The sequence below is a fragment of the Prionailurus viverrinus genome, chromosome X (assembly GCF_022837055.1).
Source record: "Prionailurus viverrinus isolate Anna chromosome X, UM_Priviv_1.0, whole genome shotgun sequence".
Taxonomy (NCBI): Eukaryota; Metazoa; Chordata; class Mammalia; order Carnivora; family Felidae; genus Prionailurus; species Prionailurus viverrinus.
Window position 1 is genome coordinate 108,387,261 of NC_062579.1, and position 13,477 is coordinate 108,400,737.

The 13,477-nt window shown below is 45.4% G+C and overlaps 1 protein-coding gene and 1 pseudogene across 16 annotated transcripts in view; one reads left to right on the plus strand and one right to left on the minus strand.

The window, feature by feature from the left end:
* ATP11C (ATPase phospholipid transporting 11C) overlaps positions 1 to 13,477 on the minus strand; it is a 174,623-nt gene that overhangs the window by 127,592 nt on the left and 33,554 nt on the right. The gene's annotated exons all lie outside the window — the stretch shown is intronic.
* On the plus strand, positions 10,838 to 10,937 carry LOC125158041 (uncharacterized; annotated as a pseudogene).

The following is a 13,477-nucleotide window of genomic DNA, read 5'->3' on the forward strand; positions in this document are numbered from 1 at the left end:
TTTTTTTCTTTAACTTTTTAAAAAGTTTATTTATTTATTCTGAGAGAGACCGTGACTGCGCGAGCAGGGGAGGGGCAGAGAGAGACAGAGAGACAGAGAATCCCAAGCAGGCTCTGCACTACCAGTGTAGAGCCTGACGCGGGGCTCGCACCCATGAAGCAGTAAGATCATGACCTGAGCTGAACCACGAGTCTGATGGTCAACCGACTGAGCCACCCAGGCGCCCTTCACGCGGTTCTATCGTACTGCCCGCCGATCTGCTCTACAATTTTCAAAGAAATTTGTACTTTCAGGATTTTCCCAGAAAAGACAAGGAAGAGAGGGTGGGGTGGGGTAACTGTTATCTTCCAATGCTTGAAATGAGGTATTATACCCCCTGTAAGCACACAATTCAGTCTTCTACGTAGTAGTTACTTCTGGACAATTCACTTAACAAACTGATGGGGGGAAACAGTGACGTGGGGCTGCCGCGAAAAAGTGGGGCTTGCGCTTCAGAATCAGCACTTTTAGCACAGAATGCTTTGCCTTGTCCAAAGCATCCCCAGATATACAATCTAATTATTTAAAGTTACTGAGCATAATGGATTTTTTAGTCTGATGCAGCAATTTACATGAATTCATGTGACCAGAAATGTGTTTATTTTCCAAAGAAAATGACCTCCCAAGAGGAAAGGAAACCACCCAGCCAGAGGGCCTGTTTTTCTTTTCAACACAGCTTTCTCATCTCCAAGTTGCCAAATATTAATCTCTGTCTAGTTTTATATAGTGGAGCGGACCTCAAGTGCTTTAAGAGATATGGTCACATGTTGTTTAAGGCATGCGAAATTCTTTTTAAAACGTCTATGGCTTTTTATTTCCACACCGAGTACATGTTTGTAAATCTGGGTTTGATGCGTAGTTTTTTTTTTTCTTCCTAAAAAAATCACTAGCGTGACTATAGAGATTAACATAAAAGTTGACTGGCTCCATTATAAAGACGGAAAGTAGAGCAGTGGCTGATAGGAGTTAGAGGAAAGGGAGAATGGTGGATTATTATTTAATTGGTACAGTTTTGCAAGATGAAAAGAATTCTGCAAATGGATGGTGGCGACTATTGCAAAACAGTACGAACGCACTTAATGCCACAAAACTGTACACGTACAAGTAGTTAAGGGGCGCCTGGGTGGCTCAGTCCGTTGAGCGTCCAGCTCCGGCTCCGGTCACGCTCTCGCGGTCCGTGGGTTCGAGCCCCACATCGGGCTCTGTGTTGACAGCTCCGAGCCTGGAGCCTGCTGCGGATTCTGTGTCTCCCTCTCTCTGTACCCCTCCTCTGTTCATGATCTCCCTCAAAAATAAACATTAAACAGTAGTTAACATGGTACTTTTCGTCTGTTATGTGTACCACAGTTAAAAGTGGTTTTACAAAACTAAACTGCCTTCTTTCGGAAGCATCATTACCAAAAAAAGTCGACTGTCTCCAAGGACACTGGGGTTAGAGTGCCGCCCCCCCCCCCCCCATGAGTCCTGAACCACGGATTACTACGATTCCAATCCTCGAGCCCGAGGGCCAGGAAGATCAGAAATACAGAGCTGACGGCAGCAGCTGTGTGCAAGAACTCCCAGCTCTGCCTCAAACTACCGACTTGGACGAGTCGTCTGAACTCTGTCCTTCAGTTTCCTTGCCTGTAAAATATGGAAAATGACAGTACTTCAACCTCACCAGGTGTTTCTGAAGATTTACTGAGAGAATACCGGTGGAGCACCCACGACGCTCGGTTGATTTCCCCCAAATGAAGAGAGAGGCATTCGTGCCCGTCTTGGCAACGGTGTTAAGAGGACAAGTGGAGGTGTGTCACTGTATGCCGCCGCTCAGGGCCAGGCCTTCTCCACAGTGGCTGACCGATTACAGGGATCTGGGGGCTCTGGGCTGAATCCAGGTTTTCTCAAAGGATGCTTCTGAGACGGTCAGCAAGAGACTCCCCGGGGAACCTGGTCAAAATGCAGAGCCCTCTGTCCCGAGCCAAAAACCCAGTGAATCCCAATCTCTGGGGGTGAGGCCTGGGAATCACAACCATACCCGTCTCTAATCGGACTAAATGAGGGGAAGGGGAAACCAGAGGGGGTCTGGCTCTGCAGTAAGGCTTCCTCATTTCTCCCGCTCTGATTAACTTTACTAGCAGATGGTACATGGATCTTGACATCTATTTCCATGACCAGCCAAACGTCTTGTCTAATTTAATTTTTCTTCCTCCTCCTCCTCCTCCTCCTCCTCATCTCGTTCTTTGATGGAAAAGCATACCAGCCAAATTTAGGACTCAATCCTCTCGCTATCATATCACTTTCATTACCAAATGTCACGTCCTCAGAATAAAATCGCACAGACTTAGGTGACTAGAACATCTGTCCATCTCTAGGATCTGCCTCGCTTCTCGTCTGGCCACCAGAGTTCTGGTATTTATTGCTCTTCTCACGCTCTTTAGCCAAGGAAAGAAAAGGACCTTTGAAGGACCTTCCTCAGGGTAAACAAGATAACAGTCCGGGGATTCTTTTGAGAACAATGACAATAATCCTGGAGGAGTATTAAGGTGAAGAGCGCCCGGCCTTTGGGGAAGTGTGGAATTTTCTTAGGAGGCAGGAGGACAAGGTTGTAAAATGAAAAAGGAAAGGTCACAGGTTGGCTCTGAAAAGCCCTTCTCGGAGAAGTGCTTCTAGCTCATTCTTCCCGTCCGGTGACCTGCAGCCTTACACGTTTTCCCTGACAAGAAAACACCATGTTTCATCCACAGTATCAGGAACTGAGCCAAACTCTCCCCATCGGCCACGAAATCCTCCTCTAGTGCTTGGGCTCTAACAGCAAGTAGGGTAGTCTGGGAAAACAAACAACAGCAACAGCACGTAACCTTGAACTCCCATCCGCAGCTTGCTAGAAAAAGTTTTGATAAAGAATCAACCGGAAGAAAATGCCACAGTCGCTTTTCTAACGAGAAGAACACCAACCAAAGCGGTGGGTCGTTTTCCTCAAATGGCGACATGGAAGTGATCCGAGGGAAAACCGTGATCTCCAGAAGCAGGCTCCGGGCCACACCAAGGTGTTCACGTTCTCCTTCCCAACGAAGCAGCACGTGAGGCAGAGAGCGTGTAGTTCCGGTGCCTAACACCACGGATTTCTTCCGAAGGAGAAACCTAAAGCCGCGAGCGGTAACACGCTGGCATCCCGAGCTTTCCGGCAGGAACAGTAACACTACCTACCTCCAAGGGTCTGGGAGAGGGCTCCAGGAGGTAACCGTGTGCGGAGCACTTTCAACAGCCCCTGGCACTTGCTAGCAGAACTGAAAAAAGTCAGCCGCTGTTACTGGTGTCAGCTTTAAGCGAAAGTGATACGCGATAGAAGTCTGGCACAGCCACACCTTCCGGATGCGGCTTGGCGATTTACTGGGATGGAAGGGTGACTTTAAAGGCCAAACTGCAGTAAGAGAGCTCTTCAAAATGCACAAGAAGTGCCAGCAGGTGGGCACTGACCCATCTGTGGCCATACGAACAAGAGGAAGAAAGATAAAACACTGACGCTCCCATACACATGCCACATGGGACCAGGCGGCGCGCATCTGTGTTTGTCTCTGCCCACCCGCCAGTGCCCAGCGAGGGCTGAGGTGCCACGGCTGCTGTCCCGGACCCGATCCCTCCAGGCTCCCTGGTCTGGGTGTCCGTGAGGCCCGTGGCTCGAGTGTGCTATCAACTAGCGAACCATTCCTGCGCCGGAAGGCACTCTTCCCCGTCATCGCTTCCTTAATTGTTTACGCTTGGATTTCCCTTTAGCGCCTCAAAGGGAAGTTAAGAAATAGCAATTAACGTTGATGACGGACATCATCCTAAAAAGGCACAGTGTCTCACCTGGCCAAGCACAGGCTGCATCATCCGTGGATCTCAGCAACCTCATCTTAGCAACCTCTGAGGCGGCAGCCACGGGCTAAATAATACATGTGGCCCAGACCACCCATGGGGCGACACGAGAGCCATCTCCTTCCTGGTGGCTCAGCGAGCAGCACTGACCAGGCCGCCGCCCATTAGCCACGAGATACACGTCCCTGCCGGCCGGAGAACCCACGGGGCCCTGGAGGGGAGCAGTCTGGGACAGGAGGAATAGAGTCAAAGAGCTGACTAGAATCCAGGGAGACCTTGAGTAACACGCTTCCACAAATAATCCATACGCCGCAGATGCCTTTGCAAAAACCCACTGTGTTGCAGCCGGGGACACGTATGTTTTCTTAACGAGACGGGACGCAGAATGGTAACCGGAACAAGAGTGTTACGTTTTCCAGTTGGGCTCCTTGGGTCCGAACCCTAAGCTCCACCTGGGGTTAAGGCTTTATGACTTGAACTTGTTTAACTTCTCTAAATTTCAGCTTCTGGTGAAAACATGGAGGGGTCAGGAAATAATGCAGGGACAGGCCTTAGCACAAGGCACACAGTGGACACTCAATAATTACTAGCCGTTACCACGAAAACCATAAAAATGGCGTGTAGGTTGTCAGAAGAGCCCACAAAGGCCTGTTTGACCAATAATGCGGGCAGAAGAGCAAACGTTAATAGAGGGGAGAGAAAAAAAAACCCAGTAAAACCAGATACTGGAAATATTAGTTACTAACAAAATAAAATCCACTTTAAACAAAATGTGTGTGAAACAGGGATACTTAAGGAAGAGCAAGCTTGATCACAATAAAGTGTATGATTTCTGTGTCAATTCTGAAGAAACCCTGACACCCTGAAAGAGCTTCAAAGGTCGACTGCATAGGTTCAGTCATTCAACAAACATTTATTAAACATTTACTATATATATATATAGCAAAGTGAGGGACCAGAGACTACGGTAAATGCTAAAAACAGACGCATGTGTAAAATGCTGCAGTGGGGTAGAGCACAGGGGTGGAAGAGATTCATTCTGTCCCAGGTATGTCAGAGACGGGAGACCCAGGACGGCTTCATGCAAGAAATGACATGTGAGTTAGGCCCAGTACTTCCTCAGGGAATGGGGAAAAGGCCACTCCAGAAAGGGGGAACAGCAGGAGCAAATGCCTGCAGGTATCCGGCAAGTACCTAGAGGCATCTGAGTTACCTGGGAGCCGGCGAAGAATCCAGTATGGCCGGACTAGGGTACTGAGGAAAGCACCAGTTGTGGACAGGAGGCTCCATGCTAAGCTCAAGAAAACATGAGGGAGTTTCAGCTCCCTCGGGCTTTAGCACAGAGGTAAGTGAACAGGGCAAGACTGATGTTTTGAAAAGGCACCCTCGTGATACAGAACCGCAAAAAAAAAATAACTACCCTGAAAGTCAGGGTAGGAGTTATTCTGGATGAGGGCAGGTTGATGATTGGGATAAGGCACCTGGAGGGACTTCTGGGGTGGCTCTCAATGTCCTGTTTTTTGATCTGGATGGAGAGTGTAAGTATGCTTGCCTTGAGATACTATAGTAAGCTACATATTTTTTGTTTGGTGTTTTGAATCCTTGCGGAATTTTATAATAAAAAAAAAGCTGAAAAAGAAAACACCCTCTTGTGACACTGTGGTCAGACTGGGGAAAAGAGGGAACTGGAAGGAAGATCAGGAAAGAAGTTCTTGCCTCTCAAGAAAAGATGATGAGGGCCAGGGCAAGGACACTGGGAGCGAGAAGGAGATAAACCCGTTCGAGAAACATCTTACCAGCTGACTGCCAGAGGCTTAGAGGAGAAGAGCTAAGTGAGTTCAGATGGGAACATACTGATACCTTTGAGACTTCAAATACTACTCTCCCTCTTTTTAAATTTATGGCTTTCCTTTGCCTTGGGGCATTTATCGATAGTAATATTCTATTCTCTGTTCAAGTCCTAATTCAGTTCAAGTCCTATTTTTGGCTTTCAAGTAGAGAAGACGGGAGTGGTTCTCGATGTAATGTCAAGACTTGGGAAGAAAGGAGGAAGATGGTCAAGAGAGATGTGTATAAGCACATAGAAAGGGGAAGCTCGCTGGTGAAATTAAAAACTGTTAGTGAAAGAGGTACACGGATAACGTCGCAAGCGAACTCTTCCACTGACATGGAAAAGATACGTAAGGCAAAGGCTATGAGGTCAAAGCCTCCCAACCCGACCACCAAACATCAGGGAAAGGAAGGCATCATGCAACCATCGTATTCTCACATGTCTGGGTCTCGTTAGTTATACGTTCCCTGAAGAATTAGAATCGAAGTTTGAAGGTGAGAGAGACGGGTCGATGAGAAAGAGAAGAAGGTATTCCACACCAGGTCAGAGCACAGTTGAAGAGCAAGTGGGTTTGCAGGTGCATAAGCCAAAATGAACGGTCTCCGCGTGAGACAAGAGCTGGGTATCGGCAACGGTGTTTGATTCGTTACAGAACGAGCGTGACAGCCCAGGTCCCTAGAGCCCAAGGCCGCCCACCGTATCACAGAACAGGCACTCGCCAAATGCAGGAAGAACCAACTTGGAGAATCCGCACAGAAAAACAGTACCCCTTTACCCTCAGACCCCTGCTTCTACTGCAGAAGGATGATAAAACCTAGCTACCACTTGCGGGATAAATACTCTGTGTCAAGCACCGTCTAAGCCCTTAGCATGAATTACCTGGGGGAACCCTAACAGCAGGCCCATGGTGGAGGCGCCATTATCCATTCCCACCTCAAGAAGAAGCAGCCTGCCTCCCTCCAGGTGGGAACTCCGGAGAAACAGGACAGGAGGGACACTGCACAGGACAGACGTGGACCTGGGCAAAGAGGGGCACCTGCTTCGTACGTGGTCGCGCCTCAGGTCACGGGTAGAAGACGACGCAGGGATAAGGGCCTAAATCTCTAGCCGCTGCCACAGTGACTCCGTGGGACCCTGTCATCAGCACGTCTCTGTCCTCCGGCAACACGTGCCGGCGGCAGGCAGGCAGCGGTACTGAGATTTGGAATCCCGGCCAGCGCTCTGTTTCTTTCCATCGAAAATATGACCAGCATCTGGCAGTCGGCAAGCGGCAAGGGTCTCCGCGAATCCATACGTCACGGACCGGAGTGTCAGAGCCGGTCCAATTCCATTCCAGAATTACAGTTCAGCTGCAGCGAATACTAAATACACAGGAGCCATTAGGTGGGACTTTGAAATCCCTCTGCTCGGTGGAAATTTCTATTCTGGTGGTGGTTGTAGGAGACTTGATCTTTATCGCACTTTTCCTGGCAGCAGTAAAATTCCATTTCCATCAACTCCGTTTCCTCTCAGGAAAGAAGTCTCTCAGGAAATATTCAAAACATTGTTCTCAACAAAGTTCTCAAATATGAATCATTTTCAAGTGCCAGGAAGACACTCCTTCCCCCACTGTCTTGCATCATAATATACTCTCCCCCAAATGACGGGCTTTGGACAAGATATTTGCAAAAACAAGACAGAAACAGAATAGGGTCTTCGTTCTTTCCCCAATATGGCTTTGCTCAAGCAGTTCACTCTGCCTGGACGAGCTTCAAAGAGCTTCTCCTTTGATCTGCGTAGCCAAGTGCTACCAATTCAGCCATTCATTCAACAAATACTTCCTGAGCACCTGGGTTTTTTTTTGGTCCCGTAATAGATGGCAGGGATTCCAATAAGCGTATTAGGAATTAAGTGGGCGGAAGTTAGGGGACGGTCATTGTAGGCCGTGGGACCATCATGTGACATGCTGAAAATTTCCTTCACCAAGTTTCCCAGAAAGAGGAGGGAACATTTAAAGCTGGCCTTTTCGGGACAAGTAGGAGGAAGTCAACGGAAGAAGAAAGGCATTAACGGAGGCCAAGAGGAAGGCCTCCGACTGAGCGGCTGCCTCAGAAATCCATTCTAATGTTTGCGTTGAGGCCCTATTTCCCACGGGCTGCACCTGACCAACGAGTGAGTGCGGCAGGGACAGGGCTCCACAGACCTGGATTACCCAAAGGCTTTCCCGAACCTTCCTTCCACTGCGCGGCAGCCTAGAAAGCTTCTCTGCCTGAGCTGCTCTTCTCTTCACTAGGGGTCAGACTTGCATCATGGACTAATGGCACTCCCATCCCTCCCGCCTCCCCATCGTCTCTCACCCGGGGCGGCGGTTTCCCTTAATAAGATCCTTGCCAGTTTCATCCTAAATTCCTGCTTCTCAGAGGACCCACACTAACACAGCATTCTCCGGAGGGCCCGGCAGGAGTAAAACACTCAGAGGCAAGAAAACCCATGGCGCGTTCTGAGCACTGCAAGGACCGGTGTGTGCCCGGAGCTCGCCGTGGAGGTGTGGGTACAGGGGGAGGAGAACCTGGGCCAAATCAGAGAAGGCTTTGTAGGTCTGAGAAGAACCTTGGACGGGGTCCTCGGAGAGACAGGCAACCACCAGCAAGTTTCAATCAGGGAAACGGTACGTGTTTTCTAAAGACTGTTCTCCTGGCAGCCCGGAGGACGGACTGGGATAACCATAATATATATGGAGGCACCTCCGCGCACACGTCCATCCGGTCGGCCAGCTTGTGAGGTCCTTCTGAGTAGAATCATACGGCTTGTGTTCATCTCAGTGCCCCTGTAATGACCAGACTACTGTTTAGCACAAAAGTAGCTACTCAAGAGGCCCTACACCGAAGCTATCAGGCTCGGCCTCACCTCACCGCCCAACGTTTCAAATTCAACCACCTTCCAAAAGTTCGGTGACCAGCCTCTGAACATTCCTGCTCAGGCACTGGAACTCTGTCTAGCCAATCTAGAAAAAGAAAGTTACAGGCGTGAAGAACGGTAGACGTTACTCCCCAAACTGTATCTTCAAACTGTATCTTCCGCTAATTAGTTAGCTCGTGAGCTCTCTTTGAAGCTGGGAATCTAATCACATTTGTTGATACTAATTGTAAGGACAAAGGTCATTAGGTATTTAGTTTCGGAATGTTTACCAGGTCAATGAAGTTTAGAGTCACAACAGGCTCAAGGCCCAGAGGTCTTATGCAAAGAACACGGAACAAAAATCAGAAGTGGGTTCTGGACACTGGTGCAATTATCTAATGGTGATCTTTGGGGAAACACATTGCTAAGGTTCTATTTCTTACATCATAAAGTAGAAAGAAGACCTACCTGAGTTGGTAAGGGGAAACCTGAACCAGAAGATGTGGTCAGTGTGCTCTGAAATACTGTACTGTCACTTAATTTGTTAGGACGGTGGATCTCAAGTGAGTTCTTACTCCCCCACGCCCCAAACAAATCTAAGGGCAGGAGCAGTCTGTTGGAGACGGTGAATATGCACATTACCCTGACCGTGGCGATGACTTCGGGGGTGTATGCATATGTTCAGAACTCCTCACACTGGAGACGTGCAATATATACAGTATTTTGTTAGCAATCGCACTTCAGTCAACCTGTTTAAAAAAGACTAGTGATTACCAATTCTGATTTACAACACCACCAAGCAGTGCTGTGATATTCTCCAAAAATTCTCAAAATACAACAGATTTTCCTTTACTTTCATCTGTCACACAGCACTTTTAGTTGGAAGGGTACTGCTAGGAAATCAAATAATAATGAGAATCAGTTCCCAGAAGCGACGGACTGCTGGAGCCAACAGCCTTCCTGAGGTCCTGGGCACTGAAAGGTCCTTTGATGATGGCCTGACGCCCTTTCTCAGACTCAGCCATTTTTCTCATTGCTGCCTCCCTGACTTGACTGATGAAAACACAGCTCTCTCCGGCCCTACTTGGGATAATCAAAACCACCTTACTGAAAAAGGAATCCGTTACCTTCGAACAGTCTGAAATGCTTTCTGGAAGTTAGGGAAGTGAGTTTCAGTGACTCAGAAACTGTCATATCTGCATGGGCCAGGGTTCTAAAGCTAGCTATCAGTGACCGGCTGCCCATGTGAAATGAGAAAATGGCATCTCCAGTCCTGCTGGCCGAGACCATCACTTCTAGACCACACGAGGATAGACACAGAAGCGTGCACGCACTCATTTCCAGAGCCCAAGGCATTCAGCAGGATCTTTTAAGCCTTCCAGATTTGCAAGATGATTCAGTAAGTTGGTATTGTTTGGACTGAGGAAGGAGGTCGGTAAAAAGTAGAGGAAATTAGGTCCGTTTTTATAGAAAGGAACTTGCTCTAGGCTATTTTGGTAAAACAACTAAACTACAAAATCATCCTAAGTCTTATCTTGCATTTTCCAAACCCAAATCAATTATCTCCAGGTATAAAGTGCATTTCATGGTAAAAAAAAAAAAAAAATCAATAATAATGACAGTAATGGACACCACTGTATTGAGCATGTGCTATGTGCGAGGCACTTTACGAAAATCATCTGTACTCCTCACAACAACCTGTGCTAAGTCTATATTTCAGGCTTAAAGAATGAGTCTCAGAGAGATATATGTGCCACGAATCAAGCAAATGGCAGAGCTGAGATATAAACTAAGATATCTAAAAGCCCAGATCTTCAAACGGCAATAAAAGGCGGTAGAACATTTCTCCCTGGGGCTCCTGGCTCAGTCACAAGAGCATGTAACTCTTGATCCCCGGGTCATGAGTTCGAGCCCCACTCGTTGGGTGTAGGGCTTACTTAAGGTAAATAAGAACATTTTTCCCTTTCCTAATCTCAATCAATCTCTCTCTCACACTCCCTCGTCCCTGTCCGCCCCCTCCTGCCCCCAACACCTCCCACACACGCGTGCACTACCAGAGAGAAGCAATACAATCTAGTGGGCTGATATGGGTTTTACCAAACAAACCTACATTTAAGTTCTGACCATGTCATTTACTAGCTGCAAGACTTCAATGGTGCAAATTATTTCCTAGACCTCAATTTCCCATTAAAGAGGATTAAATAAATGTACGCACTGCTTAGTACAAAGACACTCACTCTATTTGTTTTAATTTCCCTTAATAAAGATGGAAGTGATTCTGGTGACCCTTAAAACACACATATGATTAAGGAATTGCCAACAACTTCATGGCACCTGACCATGGCTGTTATCTATAAAATATAAGAGAATAGTATACAACGGTCACGTGGGAGTTAGTCTAGGAATGCAAGTTCAACATTCAGAACTCAAGCAATGCCAGCGATAATATCAACAAAGGAAGAAAATCCATACATCTATATAGACTCAGAAAAAGTATGACATTTGCTCAACAGCCATTCATGATTTTTTTAAATATTCAATGAACTAGAAATAAAAAAGGGAACTTCCTCGGCCTGACAGAGAGCATCTACGAAAAGCACCTATAGCTAACTCATACTTAATGGTGGAAAGACTGAATGGTTTCCCCCCATGAGACCAGGAATAATGCAGGGGAACCACACTTACCACGTGTACTCAACATCATACTGGACAGAAGTTCTAACTAATGCCGTAAGGCACAGAAAAAAATTAAAGGTAGATAAAATTGGAGAGGAGAAATAAAACTGTCTTTATTCACAGAAAACATAATAATCTAAGTAGAAAATCCAAAAGAATCTATAAACAACTACTAGACGTAGTAACTTTAGCAAGGTTGGAAAACAGACGATCAGTATACAAAACTGAATTTTGTTTTTATATACAACAGTGAATAATTGGGGACTGAAATTTTTAAGCACCATCTGCTGTATAGCACCAATAAAATATGCAATACTCTGGGATCGATGTAACAAAGTACTTTAAGATTTATTATGTTGAAAACTACAGAAAACACTGGTGAAAGAATCAATAATTACAGACATATGTATTCATGGATCAGAGGACTCAATATCATCAATATTGCAATTCTCTCCCAAATTCATCAATAGATTCATTTCAACCCCAATTCAGTATTCAATTCAATGCTCAATAAAATCTGAGCAAGTTTCCTTTTTAAGAGATTTACAAGGTGGAAGAAAAAAAAAAAAGAAACTTACAAGGTGATCTAAAAGTTATATGGAAAAACAAATAATCTAGGACAACCAAAGCAATTTGAAAAAGAAAAATCTGGAGGGCTCAAGCCCACTAATTTCAGGACTTACTATAAAGCTACAAACTTCTCAAAACAGTGAGATATTGGCAAAAGAATAAACACACAGATCAATGGAGCAGAGTGGACAGTCCAGAAATTGATCCACACATAATACAGTCAATTGATTTTTGACAAAAATGCCAATTTAATTCGATTGACAGAGGACAGTCTTTTAGTCTTTCAATAAATGACAATGGAATGATGGGGCATATTTATATTTCAGTGAACCGCAACTCAAACCTCTCTCAAAACATATAACTTGAAATTCATCACAGACTGAAATTGTAAACCCTAAAGCTAAAAAACTTCTAGAAAAAAATAGGGGTAAATCTTCATGAACCTTGTACTGCCAGTAGGAATCAAAAACAGTACAGTTTGACAATTTGTTATAGAGTTAAATACACACTTATTAGCAAACTCAGGGATGCCACTCCTCCGTATTTACTTAAGAGAAATAGGGCTAGATATCCACACAAAAACTCGAATATAAATGCCTATAGCAACTTTATTCATAATCACGAAAACTTAAATGACCCCAATGTCCATCACGGTGAATGGACAAACAAATTTTGGCACGTTCGTATAATAGAATTCTACTCGGCAATAAAAGGTAGCAACCTATGGATAAATGCAACAACACGGATGACTCAAAAGCATTATGTTAAGCGAAATAAGCCAAACTCAAAAGACCACACGTTATGATTGCGTTTATATGAAATTCTACAGAACTGTTATAGAGACAGAAATAAGAGTGGCTGCCAGGGGTTGGTCATATAGGGAGGGGACTGATTACAAAGGAGCATGAGGACTATTCTGGGTGACAGACAATTCTATCATCTTGACTTCAGTGGTGACACAAATATAAAATTGTCAAAATTCATAGATTTGTAAATAGCTAAAAAGGGTGAATTTTATTGTATGGCAATTACACCTCAATATACCAGAAAAACAAAAACAAAAATGCATACCGCCTCAGAAATGGCCATCTATTTTAGGCAGAGATCTACAACTAATCAGAATGGAAAGTGCTGAGTTTTGATCATAAGTTTAATGGACATCATAAGTTAAAGGGCAGAAGAAAGACAGGGAAGACTGACAAAGTTCACGACAGTTTTGTCTGTGTGTCTTTCACTGCTCACTGATATAGTTGTATAAAAAAGGGCTCCGGCAAGAAAGTGATAAATGCATAATTTAGGACCAAAATACCCCATTTGCTATTTATTTGAAATAAATCACGTTAAAATGATAAATGGCCACCGACTGTCCTTACCAACTGCCTGAGTTTGTAGATGACTCATTTAAAACAACTGCTTGAGGAGACAGGAATGTTAAAGTACTCATTTTCTTCACTTTACAACTCTTCCAATTGACAAGAGCAGGGAAGAGGCATTTTCATTCTATGCAATTTGTCTTGATTGGAGTTTTTTACACACACAGTAGAAGCTTATCTTGGCAGCAGAGTCTGCGGGGTGCAAGAAGGTGAAGAGGTGCTCAAAACCCCCAAAGGGCCCTTCTCCCTGTTTGGCAGGCTATTTGGTGAC